We start from the raw sequence: 15,319 nt of genomic DNA, 5'->3' as shown, positions 1-15,319 counted from the left end.
CAAATTATGTGTTAGTTATTTAATTTGTTGCTTTGTTTATCTACTGCCGTATCTTTCAATTGAGTGTTCCAATCTATTTTAGTCAACTTTCTCCTCATACCTTTCAGGTTTGCTTTGTTTAGATTAAGAGTTTAATTTTGGACCTAACTAAATCACTCTCAAAATGAATGCTAACATATGATCATTATTCCCCAAAGGCTCATTTACTATAGGGTTATTAATTCACCCTTTCTCATTGAACAATACAAGATCTAAATGAACAATTTGCTATTTGGTTCCTTGGCATACTAACATAGATACTTACCTTGTAAATATCCCATGAACTTATTCTCCATACAATTAAGGCAATTCTGGTTTGCCCAGATTAAAGTCCCTCATGATTACTGCCTCATCCTTGGTAAATTCATCCCTAACTTCCTGATGTTTTCAGTAAGCAGAGGTAATTTTAAGTGATCTATATTTGTATTGTTAAATAATAGAAATAAGGTATAGATTTAAGTGAGTATAATTTAATGTTTATGTGTAACAAAAGTTAAAACTCCAGTTAGATTCATGTTAGACCAAGGTGTTTGCATGTATGGAATTTTTTGGTTTCAGTTCAGACTGTGTTTCTATTGTGCTGAGAGAAAGTTTATGATGTCTAAAGTAAAGAAGAACTTGAAGAAAGAATGAGATGTTGCTCAGCAACCAGGGGTCACAGTCAGGGAGAAGACCTTTTGAGTTGTTTTTAATCGAACCTACAGCAGCAAGAGCTTAGCAACTGGAGAGACAACATCGCTCTCAGCTCTGCCAGAGGCAGAAGTAAAACAATGGAGTAATGGGAAGAAAGGCAAATCTCAGAGAAAACTGAAGAGCAGTTAGTTCTGGAAACCAGGGAATGAACATAAGAACATAAGAACATAAGAAATAGGAGCAGGAGTAGGCCATCTGGCCCTTCGAGCCTGCCCCGCCATTCAACAAGATCATGGCTAATCTGAAGCGAATCAGTTCCACTTACCCGCCTGCTCCCCATATCCCCTAATTCCCTTATCGATCAGAAAACTATCTACCCGTGATTTTGACATATTCAACGAGGAAGCCTCCACCACTTCAATGGGCAGAGAATTCCAGAGATTCACTACCCTCTGAGAGAAGAAGTTCCCCCTCAACTCTGTTCTGAACCGGCCCCCCCTTATTTTGAGGCTGTGCCCTCAATGCATGAAAGATGCATTCCGGAAGTTTTGAAGTCAAAAGAACAAACAGAAACTGGAATTGTTCATTAAAGTTAAGACAGAGCTGAAAGGAGTGAGACCTGGTAAAGTTGGCTGGAAAGAAGCCAGAAATATCTGATGTGATCCAAAGGTTTGTGATATTTTACTACAGTCTTTGAAGTAATTGCAAAGCCATTGGTAGCTGAATCTGAGAGATTGTGTGGAAGCTGCACATGACAATGTAAGACAAAGGAACACTGAAAGAAGAGTTGGAAAACCTGGAAGTGGATCATTGCTGGGAGCAGCTGAGGGAAAGCATTGTTTGAAAGAATATTCTAAGGCATATCTGTTCGAGAGTGGAGTTTGGAAACACTCATGTGGAAGCTGGAGTCCAGGGAGATTGGTTGGGTCACGATGTAATAATCATCTGGTGTGAGTTGAGGAGATATCCACAGAAGATCTGTTGGGTTCCAGAGTAGGAGTGTTGTCTGACTACAGTTAGCCTGTTGGATTACATGGACTGCGTGTTTATCAAGAACGTTATAACATAAGATGCATTGTGTAACCTATGCTATCCTTGAAATCTGTGTGCATTTATGAAGATAATTATTATAGTCAAAGTTTTAATTCATTTTGTTGTTAAAAGGTAACCGGCAGTCCTGTGATGCTGTTCATCTACATTATCTAAAAACATACTAAATGTCACGAATGGAGCCAGAGTTCCATTCTGGGATCTTCCTGTTAGTATTTACACCAACTGGGTTTGTACCAATGTACACACTCTTCTACACGAGGGCTGGTCGGGGGGGGGGGGGGGGGGGGCTATAAAACCTCCCACCAGCGTTTTATTGCCTCTTGTTGTTTCTTAGCTTCACCCACTGTTTTACCTACTGCTTTTATCCCACCTCTTTATTACCAAGGCTAGTTCCTAAACTTGGTCATTTTGCAACTAAATATGAATATGTGTAATCGCTGTAAACTAAATCCATTAATTTCTATATGTGCTATTAATTCATCTATGTGTTTGCAAATGCTTCACCGATATAGTTACGGAGCCTTTACTTTCAGTTTTTCTTCTATTCGTCTCTGGCGTTACATTGAAGCCCTTTCTGAAGTGAAGCAGAGTCCTTATAAAAAGATTATTAACACTTATTTGAGTCAGAATTGTTTATTTCCATTGTAAAGCAAGTAATATACAACTTGATAACATGTGGTTTCGACAACAAAATGTTTTCTCTGGAGGTTAGAGAAACCTAGGCCGCGGTTTTCCCATTGCCACCCGCAACTTTTCTGGCGGGTAGCGGTGGAAGATGCGCGTCGCCGGCCTTGAACCGGGATTTACGCATGTGCCGGGAATGCATGCACATCTCCCAGAGCTGGTGAACAGTAGCCGGTCAGACCAGACTGGAGACTGGCAGGAAGGCAGGTAAGTAATTTGAATCTTTTTAAACTGTATTTTAAATATGTTTATCAGTTAATTGTTGGGAACTTTCAGGTCCCAATCGAATCTTCCACCCTGCCAAGAGTACTTCATTCTGGCAGGGTTCAGACTAGCTCCCCACATTCGGGGAAGTAGCGGGACACCCCGCTGGAATGAAAGGGGGCCCCCCCAAGGGGTCGGGCGGTGGGGGTGGTGACCCCTGGGCATGGGCACCCTGGCAATGCCAGCCTGTGCCCCCCGGCACTGTCCAAGGAGCAAAGTGCCCATGCCTAAGGGGAACCTTGGCACTGCCCACCAGACATTGGGCAGTGCCAAGGGGGCAGAGTCTATTGTGGGCAGAGACTGGGGAAATTGGTGGGCGTGGGGGTTTCCACTGCCACTTTGCAGACAGGATCTGTCTGGGACGGAGGGAGGGCAGCAATTGGGGGGGGGGGGCGTGCCTCTTGGGGGGTCTGACCCGGGGGGGGTCAGCGGGGGGGGGGGTCTGCCAGGGTGAGGAGGGTGGGGGGATCACCACTGGAGGCGGGGTGGGCTGTGCATCGGGGCGCTCCGGGACGGTGGGGGCGGTTCAGGGCTGGGCCAGGAATTGCTGTGGGGGCTGCGATTGGGCTAAGGGGTGGGGGGCTGGAGGGGCAGAACTGCGGTGGGCAGGGCAGGCCAGTGATCGAGCTGGCCAGCAAATGGGGAGACTGACAGATGGGGATCACTGCGCATGTGCAGAGTTCCAGAACTGTCAGACTCCGGCACGAATAGGCCCCCCCCGCCTGGATTTTAAATGAGATTCACGATTGTGAACTCTGCAGTGCACAGAGTGGGCAGATTCAGATGAGAAGCTGAACTGACAAAACAGTCGGGATCTAGAACAGTTTTCCCACCAATTCAGCACTTTTGGGAGAATCGCAGCCCTAGTTTCACGAGAGGGTTTTCATGCAGCTGAGGATTATTATATGCATTATTCACATAATGCCTAACTCCGCCTGTCGGTGCAGGCCATTGAGGATGGAATGGGAAGGAGTCAGTGAGGAATAACGGGCTACAACTTGGGATATTAGGGATGAGCTTGGAGGAGTACACCTGCACCTCTTGATTCCATTTTCAGGCAGATTCTTTTGAGCACTTTGTTTGCAATTGCCCCTTTAAACACTCCTATTTGGGCAAAAGGTAGGACTGGTTTTCTTGAATACAGTGAGTATGATGCCAACTGCTATCAGGCAACTTAGTTTTAAGCATGGAACCTCAAGCAGCGAGGCGTGAGGCCTACATTTGCATATGAAGAGGGTATCACACCTGCTTCAGGTGCGGGCCCTGGATATATTTACCAATATGGTGGATGAAGAACTTCTGACCTGCGATAGAAAGGCAAACTACAGACAGATTTCCAGGCCTTAGCCTAAAAGAGATTAAACCCCTCGACAGCCATTGCAGCAGCTATGAGAAAACAACAGTGAGGCTGAATTTTATTGCTTCATGTTTAAGCAGTGAATCTCAAAGCTGGAATGAAGGGCTTCTGATAAAATGCAAACCTCCTATGAAGTGTAATTTATAATGAGTTTGTCCTTGTATTGAGTGTACTGTGGAAATGAGGTCAGTCTGCAGTGATGCGGGATCTCATAGGAGCATTGTTTCTATGCTTGGCTGAGCCTGATTAATTTGTTCATGTCCTGGGTAATTCACTAATTTTACCTGTGGATGTCTGCAAAATAATTTTTTAAAAATTGAATAGATAGTAACTCGCTTAACAAGTTTTTCACATGACTGAGAGGATCTTGGTTCAAGTTCAAAATCAATACAGTTCTTCATCATCCACATAGATATGAATTAGACTCATCAAATCTGTTAATAAGTATAGGACAAAAGATTTAAAACTTAAACACAAAAGGCAATGATACTAAATCTACAGTACAAGTGGCTTCCTAAAAACAAAGAAATATTGTAATATTAAAATGGTTGAACTGGATTTCCAGTGGTAATGGGGAACCAAAAGCAATTCTGATCATGACCTATTTTATCAGTTCAAAGCTTGAAATTTTCCATTCTGTTGTTCATAGCTGGAGTTCTGTCATCAGAATTGCAGAGATCCACTATCAAAGTTTTTAAAGTTTATTTATTAGTGTCACAAGTAGGCTTACATTAACACTGCAATGAAGTTACTGTGAAAATCCCCTTGTCGCCACTCTCTAACGGCTGTTCGGGTACACTGAGGGAGAATTTAGCATGGCTAATGCACTAAACCAGTACGTCCTTCGGACTGTGGGAGGAAACGGGAGCACCTGGAGGAAACCCATGCAGACACGGGGAGAATGCGCAGACCCCGCACCCAAGCCGAGAATCGAACCCGGGCCCCTCGGCGTTGTGAGGCAGCAGTGCTAACCACTCAGGGGAAGTTATGGAAATTACGTGAAGTATTTAAACTGGTTCCAAATTCACTGTTAGGCAGTCCCTGCCCTTTCTTTAATATCATTCTTCGGGCATTAATTTTAGTATTAACTACCACTTTCAGAAAACAAAATATGACTTGTGAATTCAGGAAGTGGAAGTGTGTGTGTAATGGTGAAGGGAAGAGAATGTGCCTGAGATATATGACTGCAAATTGTTAAGAGCTCTTAAGATAGTTGTCTTGATGCCTTTCGTGGTAGTTCTTGTAATAACTCTCTAACAGTAAAGACTAGCAGACTGACTGTAAAGTGATGGAAGGGGTCATCAACAGTGCTATCAAGCGGCACTTGCTTAGCAATAACCTGCTCACTGATGCTCAGTTTGGGTTCCACCAGGGCCACTCAGCATTTGACCTCATTACAGCCTTGGTTCAAACATAGATAAAAGAGTTGAACGCCAGAAGTCAGGTGAGAGTGACTACTCTTGACATCAAGGCTGCATTTGACCGAGTATGGCATCAAGGAGTCCTATCAAAACTCGGGGAAAACTATCCACCGGTTGGAGTCATACTGAGCACAATGGAAGGTGGTAGTGGTTGTTGGAGCTTAGTTATCACAACTTCAGGACATCACTGCAGAGGGTAGTGTCCTAGGCCCAACCATCTTCAGCTGCTTCATCAATGACCTCCCTTCCATCATAAGGTCAGAAGTCGGGATGTTTGCTGCAATGTTCAGCACCATTCAAGACTGAAGTAGACCTGTGTCCAAATGCAACAAGACCTGGAGAATATCCAGGCTTGGGCTGACCAGTTTCAAGTAACATTTGCACCACACAAGTGCCAGGCAATGGTCACGACCAACAAAAGAGAATCTAACCCTCATCCCTTGACATTCAATGTTATTACCATCACAGAATTCCTCACTATCAGAGTTACCATTGACCAGAAACTGAATTGGACTAGCCACAGAAATACAATGGCTACAAGAGCAGGTCCGAAGCTAAGAGTCTTGCGGTGCATAACTCACCTCCTGATTTCCCCAAAGCCTGTCCACATATACAAGGCACAAGTCAGGAGTGTGATGGAATATTCTCAACTTGCCTGGATGAGTGCAGCTCCAACAGCACTCAGGAAGCTTGACACCATCCAGGACAAAACAACCCGCTTGATTGGCATCTCATCCACAAAAAACATTCACTTCTTCCACCACCGATGCATTGTAACAGCAGTGTGTACCATTTACAAAATGCACCACAGGAGCTCACCAATGCTTCTTAGACAGTCCACGACCACTTCAATCTAGAAGGAGAAAGGCAGCAGATATATGGGAACACCACCATCCGCGCCCCATCCTGACTTGGAGCTATATTACCGTTCCTTTCTGTCACTGGGTCAAAATCCTAACCCCACCACAGCACTGTGGGTCTACATACCCCACATGGACTGCAGCGGATCAAGAAGGCAGCTTACCACCACCTTTTGAAGGGCAGTGAAGCCCACATCCCTTGAATGAATAATAAAATATAAATTGTCTGTACTGATGATATTCAAAGATATAGCTATGGCTGGAGCAGTTGTAGACCAAGCCCATAGATATCAAAAACTAAAATCATGGGTCGATAGTCCTGGAATGGGATGATTTCTGTTAATTGAGTTACTGCTGAGATCCTGGTGTTAAAATGTTTGGACTGATGTTTCACTGCTAGAAGTCTATGGTTCGCACACCATTTCAAATTGAGGGAAACTCAATACCTTGAATGGCAGCAATTTGAAATATAATCAATACTGCAAGAGCTGGCGATGCAGAAATTTAGTATGAGGGCCTAGCCACAGCACCCATAGGGATAGTCACACACTCCATGGTACATTGCAGGTTGCTAATGTCTTGGGCCAGAATGCAATGCCAGCTGGAAGTAGACTCTTCCATATTCTCAGACATGAATTGTCAACTGTCCAACAACCACTGCAGCTCCTCTTGTGCAGAATAGTTTTCTCAACTTGGCCATTTCTTTCTTCTTCAGTGTTTCTTCTTCATCGAAGCCAGGATCTGAGCTGTCTCCTGGACTGTTTGCTCTATTAGTTCCTTCCTTCTGTGGTGTGTTTGTGCAGAACTGTGTAACTTTTTATTTATCCCAACAGAGTGCCAATTTCTGTCTTGGTGCTTGAGAGGAATGAATGAAAGAATGCCAATGCTTCTTCCTATGCGTATTGCTCTGCAGGCTCCAGGCCTTCAGATGAATCTAGAAAACCTGGAGAGGGATAGGGTTGGTTGGCATGGTATGTGATGGCTAGGGAGTAGCAGATGATTGGCAGCATAATGCAGCATCAGGTTGCCATGCCGTCTGAATGAGAAGAGGTCTAAATAATAGCCAGACACTAAACTTGTTTGCCAAGTCCTTCTAGGCCTTCTGCAGCATTGGTATGCGAATCTTACAGTCGTCTGAGGTAAAGAGGACCTAAATGCCCTTACTTGATCCACTCCTGGGTCAAAGAATCCAGCTCCGGCTGCCTGAGATATCTGGGAGTGCAGATGTCGCTCTCTGAGCAGAATTACATCTGGTTTTAATTCACCCTAAATGGATTTAAGCTCACCAGGAATCATGCCTTTCAGGTGTGCTGCCCATTACTGCTGGAATGAAGTGGATAACCTAGCAATGAAATGTATTTGTGGCCCAAGTGTCAAAAATGTGCAAGGGTCAGCCTGATGGGATCAAGTGGATTCCTGATTGCCCCACAGAATCCATACTGGGAAAGTCAGCCTGGTTATGTCTTCTCAGTATAATTTCAACCATTTCTCTTTTTAACAGATGCAAAAATAAATAGTTGCACAGGGCGAAATCTTCCCATAATTAGTCAGCAAGAAAACTGGCGTGCAGCTCTCCAGCTGACCAGCCAAATTTTCTTTCCAGATTCTCTGGCACTCTGTGCACATAAAATCTGGGAGCGTGGTTTGTGCCATCAGACTGGCAACAGAGATCTTTAAAGGGAACCCTGATCAGCGTTTGAAAGAAACCACCCCACCCATCCCCCGCACCACAACCCCATCACCCCACGGACATGGAGGACCCCTCACAAGCATCAGGGCAACCTCCTCGCCCTCCCCAACGAACATCAGGGTTGCCAGGGCATTGCCTGGGTATAACCCCCCCTACCCCCCACCCCGGCTGCTGTACTGACCTCTGCACCCCAGGTAGGGTTTTCCTTGACAGTTACACCTTTTGCAGAAGGTGTAAACATCGCCAACAAGAGCGATCACATCAGAGAGCGAGGAATTCTCTACCGGGGAGCGCGGGGGTTGGGGGAAGAGGCGGGAGGGAACATATGGTGGGGAAGTCCTTTAATGTATTTAAATATATTGCGTCACTGGAGAGGGGAGGGGAAAATGGGAGGATAGGATTTCACCGGTGAGATTCTCGTTCCTGCGGTCTCATGGGATTTTCCACCGGTGTCGTCATTTTCGCCCGTTGCAAACGCCAGCTGAAAAATATTTTCTGTAACAGTCTCAATATTTCTGCAGGTGTTTGTTCCCCCTTTTCGTAAATGCCAAATTCCAACATCCCAGTCACAGTTGTTCTCAACTGCAAGATGCTCCATAGTGAAGGCACAATGGAACATAGGAAACCGATACAAATATGTCATTAACATAAGGATAACTGCCTTAGGATCAAGATTCACCACTTGTGGGTGGAATTCTCCCATGGGTTCAATGGCAGGCAGGGCACGGATTATTCGATGGGAGTCCAATGATTGATTTTATCCCCTGTGAGATCTTCTGCTGGTGCCCGACATGGTGGATCAGCAAACCCGCTGGTGACCAGCGTGAAACTAATTTACACGCTAATGGGATGCAGATTGAGGCCTGACCGGAATCTTCTGCCCACACCTGATTCTCCATATCGTCAACGGGAACACGTGTGGAACAATGTGGCATGTGGAAGTCAGGACTTACTTGAAAAATGCCTGGGCTGCCTCTGGAGCTCAGGATGGAGACCACCCTGGACCCCAGAACAGTACAGAAGGGGGGATGGGGAGCATCTACAGGTAGATCATTCAGTATTTTCAAGGAGATCCATCTTCCAGATTCGGCGTATTCCAGGAGATCCATCCTTTGTCAGGGAGTCCATCTTCTTTCTTCAACCCGGGTCAGCGATGTTGGGTGACTTTCCAATATGGCACCCAGCTACGATGGCGGAACTTCCGCCCGCCCCAGCGTGGAAATGGCGCTAAATCCCCAGGTGCATAATTAATGAGGTTGGGGCTGGAAGATATGATGCGGTTTCCTGTCAGCCTCTGCTACAGGGACCACTCCACATTCCTCGCCCCTACCACAGGACTTAGTCCCAGAATTCCACCCTATGTTTCCTTATTAACTCAGAACTGGTTGATTTGAGTCACTTTAGATGTATCCCGAGCATATGACATTGGCATTCAGTCATTATACATTTGCCTGTGGTCTGGTTCCCTCATTGATTCCAGGCCTGGATTGGGTGTATTTCTGCAGCTAGCACTGCTCCCCCATTGCTGTTGATGCTGATGAGTAGCTGCTGGCCTCTTGCTGGTGGCATTCCAGGGGCGCGGGGTGGAGGAGTGGTATCTGTGCCCTCCCACCGCTGGACACTTAAGTGCCTGACTCTCACTTAATGTGGTGAGCCTTCCCTGAAGGACATGACATGGGGCTCTCGCCAGTTCTCCAGCTGGCGAGTGAGACCCCTGTAGCTTGGATTAAATTCCACCTGAGAACAAAAGTGACGTGGCAAATCTAGCGCAAATTTGCTTATATCAGATTTTCACCAATTCAACTTGTGTTTCAAAATATTAACTGATTTAATTTGAGATTGATGTGACAACTAAGATTCCCAGTACAAAGGCTGCTCCTCGGGACAGCAGAATTAAGCCTTATAAATGTGTGGAACTGTGATGCTGCCACAGCCTGAGTCAGAATAAAGCTGTGTTTGTGTCTGCACACAATAAATATTTCATACATCGTACTTTATCTAAGGACAGTGTTTATCATTCCATTAGCTATAACCGGTTAGCTACAGATTACGAGACTGCTCATCGCCACTGAATCTATGAATGCTGTGAAAATACATTCTCCATCTTGTACCATTCAATTCATATACATATTGCCTATTTGTGATGGTATCGATAAAACAAGATAAAAGAAAAACACAGTGAAGCTTAATATTTCTTCATTTGCAACATTTGTTAAATTGTCGTAAAAGTCTTAATCATACTTATTGGTGATTTTCCATATTGTAAATAAGAGATGTTAGTGCTGTGGGAAGGTGTGAGTGACCAGTATTCACTATCTGCAAGATTAGTTGGGTGCAGGAATAGGGTCATTTGCCTCTGCATTAACAGTGTTTCTTAGTCCCACTTTCATTAGAACACTCATTGTGCAGCCCTTTGAATGAGATTAATATATGATCCTAATTAATGTCCACTATGGATACCTGTTCTGTAGATTCACCCTCATTAGAAATGGATTGAGGTTAATGAGACCCTTTTCGCTTTCAATCCCTGCAGCTAAATTGGAACTTTTCACCCCAGCAGTGTGTAATGGATTTGAATCTTGTTCTGAGTTATGAAAGGACTGTGCATTTATTCACTGGAACACACTTATTATTTTTAGCTTTGAGAGGGATTGCTATCATTCAGGGATTTTGGGCAGGATTTTATGGCCTCACTCATCCCAAAACCGTGAAATCCCACCTGAGGCCAACAGACCTTCCCAATGTCCACCCCTCAGTCGCTCCAAAGTAAAAATCCGGCCTTTGTTTGAGAGTTATCTAGATGCTATGTCAATGAAGGGTTAGGTTGTAAACAGAATCAGAACAAAATGTAGTCAATCTGTGGCTTAAAATTATTCATTTATGGGATGTGCGTATCACTGGCTGGGCCAGCATTTGTTGCCTATCGCTAATTGCCCTTGAACTGAGTGGCTCGCTGGGCCATTTTGGAGGGTATTTTAAGAGCTAGTCACATTGTAGATCAGAGCACTTCCTCTGGAGGTCCCCAGAATAACAGATATCAGTCTTCATTCAATTCGATTCATTTCACATGATATCAAAAAATGGCTGAAGGCACTGGATACTGCAAAAGCCATGGGTCCTGACAATATTCAGGCAATAGTACTGAAGACTGTGCTCCAGAACTTGTTGCGCCCCTAACTCAGTAGCTGTTCCAGTACAGCTACAACTCTGGCATCTACCCGGCAATGCTGCAAATTTTCCAGGCATGTCCTGTACACATGAAACAGGACTAATCTAACCCAATCAGTTACCGTCCCGTGAGTCTACACTCGGTCATCAGTAAAGTGATGGAAGGGGTTATTAACAGTGCTATCAAGGAGAACATACTCAGCAATAACCTGCTCACGGATGCTCAGTCTGTGTTCTGCCAGAGTCACTCAGCTCTTCGCCGAATTACAGCCTTGTTTCAAATGTGAACAAAAGAGCTGAACTCCAGAGGTCAGGTGAGAGTGACTGCCCTTGACATCAAAGCAGCATTTGACCGCGTATTGCATTAAAGATCCCTATCAAAACCGGGGTCAATGGAAATTAGGGAGAGAGCTGTCCACTGGTTAGAATCATGCCTGTCACAAGTTGTGGTTGTTGGAGGTCAATCATCTCAGTTGCCGGCTTTCAATGGAAGAGTTCCTCAGGGTAGTGTCCTTGGCCCAACCATCTTCAGCTGCTTCATCAATGACCTTCCTTCCATCATAATGTCAGAAGTTGGGATGTTCAGCACCATTCGTGATTTCTCAGATACTAAAGCAGTTCATATCCAAATGCAACAAGACATGGACAACATCCAGGTTTGGGCTGACTCCCCAATGCCTATCCACCATGTACAAGTCAGGAGTATATTGGAATACTCTCCACTTGCCTGGATGAGTGCAACTCCAACAACACTCAAGAATCTTGACACCATCTAGGACAAAGTAGTCTGCTTGATTGATATCCCTTCTACATTCATTCTTTCCACCACTTCTCTGATGTAATGCATCATTGTGGCTTTCATTGCATCTAGGGACTACCCAGTGAGATCCATGAACAGAAAGGTTTTCCACTCTCTCTATGTTCAACTGCTCTGTGATCACAACAAAAGCTTCCACTAAATGTGCCGTCGCTTTCCTGGCAGCAGTCATAACACTTTCCTCCTCCTCTGCCAGTCAAAGCTGCCTCACTCCAAGTCCTAAAGTGTGGAATGGATCCTAAAGGATAAGGGATAGGGAACCATCTGTAGGATTTTTGATTTGATTTTTTATTGTCACATGTATTAGTGTCCAGTGAAAAGTATTGTTTCTTGCGCGCTATACAAAGCATACTGTTCACAGAGAAGGAAACAAGTGAGTGCAGAATGTAGTGTTACAGTTATAGCTAGGGTATAGAGAAAGATCAACTTAATGCAAGGTAGGTTCATTCAAAAGTCTGACAGCAGCAGGGGAAAAGCTGTTCTTGAGTCGGTTGGTACATGACCTCAGACTTGTGTATTCTTTTCCTGGCGGAAGACGGTGGAAGAAAGAATGTCTGGGGTGCGTGTGGTCCTTAATTTTGCTGGCTTCTTTGCCGAGGCAGCGGGAAGTTTAGACAGAGACAATGGATGGGAGGCTGGTTTGCGTGATGGATTGGGGTATATTCAGGACCTTTTGTAGTTTCTTGCAGTTTTGGCCAGAGCAGGAGCCATCCAAAGCTGTGATACAGCCAGGAAGAATGCTTTCTATGGAGCATCTGTAAAAGTTGATGAACCAGAGTCACCCGCTCAGTTGCAAAACCATTCATCGGCCTTCAGGCTTCTGAAGAATCATTTCTAGTGACTGGACCAGTTTGGTGATTCCCAATACCTTTCTGCAAGGCTCTCTCACTCATTGTGGTGGTCTGCTATGCTCTCCATAACATGGCCTTCCTGAGGGTGGACCTTGAGTACAATGAGGCCCTGGAATGCATTGAACAGGGGCAGAAGGTGAGAGAGGAGGAGGAAGAGGAGGCAGGAGGGGGATGATGCTGAACAGGGACGTACTCCTGCCACATGATGAGGTGAATGCCTTCCTCTCCCTCAAGGCCTCCAGTATTGGATCCAGATTGGCGGGGGTTTGTCCTGGCCTTGGTGCCAGGCTTCCAGATCTCCTGTGGCATTTCATTTCCCTATGGTACTGCGGAAGGCTTTGGCACCAGCTGTGGATCACTCCCTCAGCCTCAGTGAAAGCTGCTATGGGGTGTCTGAACGAATCCCACACTTCATCTGAACCATCCCCATTTCTGTCTCTTCCGCCACCTCCCCGACTTGGAGTGCGTAGGGAACCTGCCTCCGAACCAATTAAGAGCTCAACCACTTCCTCGAAAATCGTATCGAAAATCTTATCTTTAATCAGTTTCTCACTGGAGGCAGCTTTCTGACCTAAAGGCAGACCCAACTGTCTGTCTCTGTGGTGAAAATCCAGCTGTGTATTACTGCACCTGAAAGTATTTGTGACATGCATAATGTTCAGTGAAATTTCACCCAAATTGGCAAGACATTTATTACCAGTCTCCATTTCATGCACAGTGAGGCACATTTTTCCGGGCTGAGGCAGATCAGGTCAATCGTTTTTATGTTGACATTACAGGTTGAAACTATTCTTTTAAATTCTGAATAGAATATGTTTGAATGCAGATGCAAATACCAGGACCTGCTCCCTGGATTTATGTTCTTTATTCATTTGTGGGACCTGGCCACCTAGTTGCCCAAGGGCAGTCGAGAGTCAACCACATTGCTGTGGCTCTGGATTCACATGTAGACATGATGTGGAGATGCCGGCGTTGGACTGGGGTAAACACAGTAAGAAGTCTCACAACACCAGGTTAAAGTCCAACAGGTTTATTTGGTAGCAAAAGCCACACTAGCTTTCGGAGCGCTGCCCCTTCGTCAGGTGAGTGGGATTTCAGTTCACAAACAGGGCATATAAAGACACAAACTCAATTTACAAAATAATGGTTGGAATGCGAGTCTTTACAAGTAATCAAGTCTTAAAGGTACAGACAATGTGAGTGGAGAGAGGGTTAAGCACAGGTTAAAGAGATGTGTATTGTCTCCAGCCAGGACAGTTAGTGAGATTTTGCAAGCCCAGACAAGTCGTGGGCGTTACAGGTAGTGTGACATGAACCCAAGATCCTGGTTAAGGCCGTCTTCATGTGTTTGGAACTTGGCGATCAGTCTCTGCTCAGTGACTCTGCGTTGTCGTGTGTCGTGAAGGTCACCTTGGCGAACGCTTACCCGAAGATCAGAGGCCGAATGCCCTCCAAATTGCGCTCAGGACGCAGACCAGCTGAGAAACTCTGCCAAGCAGACAGGCCAAAGGAACTATGCCATCTACATGCACACCAAGAACAGGAAACTTGAGAAACTCGGCATCACGACCAGCAGCAACCAAGACTCCCCCGGTACCACAGGAGAAAACAGTACCACTGCAGGGAAGTCCATTGTCAACTTGTCGGACTACACACTTCAACCAGATGAAATCAAAGTTCTCAGCCGAGGGCTCAATTTCTGCCCCACCACCAAAATAGATCCCATCTGTCTCTCAGCGGACACAGAGGAATTCATCAGGTGAATGAGGCTGCGGGAGTTCTTCCACAAACCCCAAGAGGCCAACAACGAACACAATGAGACAGCCAATGAACCAGAACAGCCGACAGAGAGATCTGCACTGCAGCAACTGAATTGGACTCCTCCAGAAGGCCGCTGCCCTCGACTTGACATGTATGCCCAAGCCGTCAGGAGGTGTGTCAATGCCAGATTCATCAGCCGCACTCACAAGACAGCCCCGAACATCACCCAAGCACAACGCAACGCCATCCGCGCTCTCAAGACCAACCGCAACATTGTCATCAAACCAGCAGACGAAGGAGGGGCCATCGCCATACTGAACAGAACAGATTGCTGCGGGGACGTGTGCCGACGGCTGAACAACGGGGAACACTACAAACAGTTGCCCGCGAATCTGACCGGGGAGCGCGCCTGTCGGCTCAGCAGACTGGTCGGGACATTTGATCCGGACCTTCTGAGCACCCTCCGTGCTCTCGTCCCATGTACTCCCTGCGTTGGGGATCTCTGCTGCCTCCCAAAGATGCATGGGGCAGACACGCCCGGCTGTCCTTTCGTGTTGGGCGGTGGAACCCTGTGCGGGAGCCTCGCCGGCTGCGTCGGGGGCATCCTGGGGCCCATTGTGCGGGGGGCCCCCGGCTTTTGTCGCGGTGCTGCGGACTTCCTGCAGAGCCCCAGCGCACATGGAGCGGTTGGGCCGGGAGCACTCCTCATTGTGGTGGGTGT

This window comes from Mustelus asterias, chromosome 4 (assembly GCF_964213995.1).
Source record: "Mustelus asterias chromosome 4, sMusAst1.hap1.1, whole genome shotgun sequence".
NCBI classification, from domain to species: Eukaryota; Metazoa; Chordata; class Chondrichthyes; order Carcharhiniformes; family Triakidae; genus Mustelus; species Mustelus asterias.
Note: the sequence above shows the minus strand (reverse complement) of the source record.